At 32.5% G+C, this 6,661-nt stretch overlaps 1 protein-coding gene across 1 annotated transcript in view; it reads left to right on the top strand.

Moving 5' to 3' along the window:
- The first annotated feature begins 338 nt into the window (after positions 1 to 338).
- MMRN1 (multimerin 1) overlaps positions 339 to 6,661 on the top strand; it is a 97,006-nt gene continuing 90,683 nt past the window's right edge. The window contains exon 1 of the mRNA XM_011992178.1: positions 339 to 409. The gene's annotated coding sequence lies outside the window, so the exon portion shown is untranslated. The remainder of the gene's footprint in view (positions 410 to 6,661) is intronic.

Genomic DNA, 6,661 nt, shown 5'->3' with positions numbered 1-6,661 from the left:
TATTAATTAAGAAGATACAATACCATCAATATTTTTGAGAAAATTATCTTAGCTGTAACATTATTCTGAACACTTTAATCATGGTGGCTGTTAAACCTTCAGGTTGTATAACACTTTTCAGTAAGAGCTCCAGGATCCTAGCTACACTGAAAGGACGTGGGGCAGGCTGGGGGTCAGTGCCCTCAGGCATCTTAGTTTCTAGGTCCCGGGACTTCTGTTGCTAGGCATTCACTGAAAGAATAATGGCAGGGCCATTGTAAGGGTGGTTTTCTCCCCGCCCTCTTTAAACTTGCCTTTCTCTGCTTCTGAAAATAAGTGAATATTTGGAGACAGCCTACAGAGAAGCCAAGAGGTTTCTGCTTCTGTTGATGTTAGCATTTGGTTATAACCACGGGCAAAGAACATTAAGGTAAGAGCTACCAATAATTTTTTAAATTAACATTTGCTTATTTTTGTAAGATAGAACTTTGTTATTGTTGCTTCAGCTAAGATTACAGGTCTATTTCAAGTATTAATAGTTTAGCTCTTTGTGTAACATACATTGTCTTTTAAAAAAAGCATTAATTTTCCTTTATAATGGGCACTTAGAGTTCAGGAAGAGTGTGCAGAGAAAATGTTCTGGCAGAATTCAATAAGATGTGAAAATAACCTGAAGAAAAGCATTTATGTTGAAAACTGTTATCATGTTATTGTTTATGGCATTTTGATTGACAGGCTGAATCCACTACTAAATCAACAAACTTTGTACTGTGGAACTGTTAATCTTTTGGACATGGTATGATGCTGCTTTTAATTTTACAGATATTCTGATTGCTCTGGGTATAGAAACCCTGGAGGAGGACAGTTGGTGAACTTACAAATATAACTGCTTGCTTCTCTTTTGAAACCAAACTCTGGTTTAGCTGTTTACATGTTTTCTAATGTAGCAGAAATTGACTTCTTTGTGTCAACACAAAGAATCTAAATTGAAACATGAAATCAGTTAAGTTGGGGGAGAAGGTTGAGTTTAAGCCCTTAAGCAAAAGGATCTGGGTTTAAATGGCAGTTCTGTCCCCTCTCAGCTGCCATATCTTGGGCAGTTACTTAACTGCTTGTTAAAATGGGGATTCTGAGTCACTATGTCACAGGAGTTTTAGAGAAATTAAGAAAGATATTATAGTTTATATGCCACTTAATAGGGTGCTTAGCACAAAATCAGTGCACAGAGTTAACGATTACCCACTATAATAACCTAAAGAAGGAAATCAGCATTAATCTGCCCTTCTCTTGGCATAAGAAAATTCAGAAAATCTGTAAGCTGTCCAACAAGAATTTATAGAAAAGGTGAGTCACATAGAAGGCTCTGTGGTGCTTTAGAGTAAGAATAACATTGCCTTGAAGATCAAAGAAATTCAAGGATAGGTGAGTCCAGTACCTTATCCTGACAAGAGGAGAGAAAACATAATGGACATTTAAGAATTGATAAAGCATAGCTTTGGTTTCTTGATATAGCATCTCTCCTTTTTACCGATATATCGCTTTACATAGAATGGAACAGTCCTAGGAGTGTGACCCATGTAATCATGTGAAGAAGAATACAGAGGAGAGAACTGAAGCTTGGCAACATCAACCGATATGTCTAAGACCACACCAGCAGTACCTGACAGCAGGGATGTTAAAAAACAGTCTCAGGCTCGATCCTGATATTTCTTTCTACATTGCACTGCATGTAATTCTAAAAGAAATGTTAAAGGGTTGAGAGGGAAGAAGTCCATAAAAAATGAGAAAAACTATGTGCTTTCATAAAGTAGATAAATGTAGTAACTACTGGGATTTGGGAGCAGAAGCACTGATAAATTAAGGGTAAGGCATTTGTTTGCTCCCTTAATGCAAATCCGCAGAAATCTTTTGCTTGTATTCACTGGAATTTTTCAGTGACTAATTTCTTTAATTTAACGAATGATAACACAGCTTGTATACAGTAAGCTAAGCAACAAATTAACTGCCGGTGGAGGCAACTTCTTAATTTTATTGGGGCATATGCTAGCATCTAGTTAAGTTTAAATTCCAATCTGGCACATACATACTTCAAAACTCAAACCACATTTGTAAATTTTAAGCAAATACATTTGTAGCACAATTCTTAAATTTAGGACCTGCTTGTTCTGAGGTGTTAAAGGACTCGAACAAAGTGTGGCCGTTTTCTAGTCATGACATACAGTCTCCACAAGTTGAGAATGAATGTTGTATGTACTTGTTTTGTTAAAAATGATTTTTTCTAACTGCAAAAGCAGGTGTTCTCATTTTGTATGAATTCTAATGTGTGTATAAATGAATTACATGCCTTTTCACTTTCTTGTAAATGAAGGACTGATAGAAGAATATTATTGATATTAATTAAAGAATATTATTTAATATTCATTAAAGCTGTTTTGTGTTTGTCAAAGGTGCCCATGGTGAATGGAAGATGTCTTTTCTAGTCAGTACTGTTACTGCAACTCTAGTATTGGTTCATCTAGTATTGATTCTTATTTTTACACAATTAAGTGCTGTACACCTGCTTCAATTCATTAATATATTGTTGAAAGTTGTGTACTGAATCCATTTTGGTTGCACTACTTTAAACTTACAGTTTAGCCTTTGAGAGCTAAAGAGTAATGATACAACTAATAAAAGAGTCTAGTATAATAACTTATGTATTAACTATTATTGAAAATATTTCAGATGAATGTAAAGTGCTTTCTGGGCTATTTTGTATTTTCACTTTGATAATAACACTTGTTTCCAATATCTAGTTATACCTTAAATTTATTACTAATGCCTTAAATTTATTACTAATGAAAGTTTGGCAGCAGCGGGGATCTCTCTAAATTTAAGCTAAGTTACCCTCTGAGAAAGATTACCTTAGTATTTTGGTGATGTTGATTATCATAATCACATTCACTAGGATGACCATACATCTTTAATTTAATTACTATGATATGGAGTGGAGGATATTGTTGTCTCTTAATTTTACTACCTTAAATAGGTTTTGTCATGTAAAAAAGAGAATTTAGATTGCTATTCAACTACTTGCTATGAGTTTTTTTGTTGCTGTCTCTTTATAAATCCATGTTCCTGATATTGAAACATTTTCATCAATATTATATTAAATAACAGTAAATATATAAAATATATAACCTTAAGAACAATACTTAAGGTTTTTTCATTCTTTAATAAAGTTAGAAAAAATCTTCTAAGCTTTAAATTTATCTGCATTTAGGTGATTTTAAGAGAACATGTATGAAGACAGACAGAGTAAGGTGTGGAAAGACTACTGACCTAGTTTTAGAAAACTTAAATTTTAGTCTAACACTTAACAGTGAAGTTTTCTTAATGCCCTTCTGCATTGTTTCCTCCATTTAATGTCCTAGGCATATTACATCTTTGATAAATATCAGTTCAATTTAAGTTGACTCTCTGTGCTGTAGATAATTGCTGCTGTCCAGAAGAATATATATGCGTCGTATTCAGTAAGCAAAAGATTGCATACTTGATTTAAGGAAGATGAATACAATGATAGGAAGAGGCAAACATTCTTTATTACATTTTCATTAAGTTCTTTTCTTTCACTTTAAAAACTTAATTTGTAATATATACACAATAAAATGTACGGCTGTTAAGTGTTCTGTTTCACGCGTTTTGACAATTGCATCTACTCAGAATCTACAACCGAAAGCAAGATGTAAAATATTTTCATCATCCCAGAAATGTTTTTCATGTCCCTTTCCAATCAATCTTTCCATCCCCAAAGGAAACTTCTTTCTGATTTCTATCATTGTAAATTAGTATTTCTTGCTCTTGAACTTTATATAAATATAACTGTAACATAAGTATTATTCTTCATCTCAAATCTCTCAGGAATCATATTGATTTTTGACATTCATACATGTTATTGCATGTATCAGTGTTCATTCCTTTTCATTGCAGAATACTATTTCATTGTATGAGTGCAATATTCCAGTCTTTGTTTATATCTTCCTCTCTTGATATTCTCTTATATTTGGGCTGTTACGAATATTCTTGAACAAGTCTTTTTGTGGACATATTTTTTATTTTCCTTGTGTAAGTATCTCAGGCAAATTCTTGAATCATGAATGACATGAATTTTCAACTTTATAATTGCTGCGCAATTCTGCAAAGTGGTGGTACCGTTTTATTCTACCTGAAATGAATGAGCTCTGATTGCTTCACTCCACTCCCATCCAACATTTGGTGCTATGAGGGTTTTAAAATTTTAGGTCTCTTAATGGGTGTGAAATGGTATCTCAGTAAGGTTTTAATTGCTTTGTTTTGCTGTGATCACTAAAGATGCTGGGACATCTTTTCACATGTCTGTTAGCCAGTTGTGTATCTTCCTTTGTGATGTGTCTGTTCAGGGCTTTTGACAATTTATTAATTGTATTGCTTGTCTTTTCATTAATTTATATGAATTCATTTTATGTTTTGGATGGAGTAATTTGTTCAAATATCTAAATTTCTATTATTTTCCTCCAAGATGTGACTTGCCAATTTGTTTTCAACTATGTCCTTTGATGAGCTAAAGTTTTAAATTTTGAGGAGATGCAATGTTTCAACTATTTTTAAATGGTTCATGTTTTCTGTATCTATTAAATAAATCTTTCTCTATACCAAGACCATGAAGACATTTCCTTATACTTGCATCTACAAGGTGTATGGTTTTAATGTTTACATTTAAGTCTCTGAATCATCTCAAATTAATGTTTGGATTTGGAGTGGATTCAAGGTAAAGGTTCATTTTTTTAAATTCACGTATTTGTTCCAGCATAATTATTTAATAAGATATTTTACCATTGAATGGACTTGGTTCCTTTGTCCAAAATCGGTATAGATTAATTTTTGGACTATTTTGTTCCAGTGCTCTATCTTTCTATTTTTACACCAATATTATACTATTTTGCTTATTGTAGATTAAGTCTTGACATCAGGTAGTATTAACTATCCAATTTTTTAAAAATTGTTTGAGTTTTTAGATCCAATGTATTTCCTTATTAATTTTAGCATTGCTTATAAATTTAATCAACAAAAATCTGCTAAGATCAGTTAGTTTTGTATTGAAGGTATAAATAAACTTGAGGAGGATGGACTTTTAAATATCAAGTTTTCCATTCCTTGAACTTGGCATATTCACTTATTCAGGTGTTTCAAAAAATTTTTGGCAGTATCTTGTTGTTTTCATTGCAAAATCTTGCAAAATTTGGTTTATTCCAAGATTTTGATGGGTTTTGGATGCCATTATAAATGGAACTTTAATAAATTGCTATTCCCATTGCTTGTGGCTATCATATGAACTATGATTAATATATGAATGTTAATCTTTTATCATGTGAACTTGCCTAAATTCACTAATTTTGAATTATTTTTCTTTTTCTTTTCTTTCCTTTTTATAGAAACAGGGTCTTGATATGTTGCCGAAGCTGGCGTGCCCTGGCTATTCACAGGTGCACAGTGCAGCCTAGAACTCCTGGGCTCAAGTGATCCTCCAGCCTCAGCCTCCCAAGTAGCTGGGACTACAGGAGTGTGCCACTACACCCTGCTTTAGAAACTTTGAGGATTACATCACATTTTTATGTACACAGACAAGTCATTTATATATAGTATAGCATTTTACATTTTCCTTTCCAGTCATCTTACTTCTAACTTCTTTTATTCCTTATTGCATCAGCTAGGATTTTCAATGCAATAGTGAACAGAAGTTGTGAGAGCAAATAATTTTGTTTTTCCTTTTTATATTAGGGAAAAAGCATTCAAAGTTTCATAATTAATAAAGATGTTAGCTATAGATTTTTTGTAGATGCCTTCTATTACTAGTATGCAGATAGATTTCAATATAAACTAGTGTTTAGTCTTGTCACATGTTTTTACACTATCTATTTAGATGTATATACATACATTTCCTTCCCTTCCTTCCTTCCTTTCTATGTTCTTTCCTTCCTTCCTTCCCTCCTTCCTTCTTTTTTTCCTCTCTCCTTCTCTTTTCTGTCTCTGTCTCTCTCTCTCTTTCTCTCTCTGTCTTTCTGTCTTTCTTTCATTCATTCTAATATGGTGAATAACATTGCCTTACTTCTGAATGTAAATGAACCTTAACTTCTTTGAATTACCCCTGTGGGATCATGATATATTAGCTTTTACATAATGATATCATTTGGTTTAATACTTCTCCTTTTATGTCAATGAAAGATATTGGTCTGAAGTTTTGTTTTTATTGAAATATTTTTTGTAATATTTGGTATTAGGTTTTTATGGCCTTATAAATGAGGTTGGGATGTGGTATCTCCTTTTCTGTTTTTGAAAAGAATCCATGAAGATTTGTATTGTTTTTTCTTCAAATGTTTAATATAATTTACGAGTGAAGTCATTTGGACCTGGAGCTTTACTTGTGGGAAAGGTTTTATTACGAATGGAGATTTTTAGTTTTCTAAATGTCTCTTTATACCAGTTTTAGTTTTTAAAGGAATATTTTCATTTTGTTTAAGTTGCCAGATATATTGGCATAAATTCTTCATAATGTGTCCTTACTATTCTTGCAGTACTGTTACTGCAACTCTAGTATTGGTTCATCTAGTATTGATTCTTATTTTTACACAATTATGTGCTGTACACCTGCTTCAATTCATTAATA

The sequence above is a fragment of the Mandrillus leucophaeus genome, unplaced genomic scaffold (assembly GCF_000951045.1).
Source record: "Mandrillus leucophaeus isolate KB7577 unplaced genomic scaffold, Mleu.le_1.0 Scaffold406, whole genome shotgun sequence".
In the NCBI taxonomy this organism is placed as follows: domain Eukaryota; kingdom Metazoa; phylum Chordata; class Mammalia; order Primates; family Cercopithecidae; genus Mandrillus; species Mandrillus leucophaeus.
This window is presented reverse-complemented; position numbering and strand designations above follow the sequence as displayed.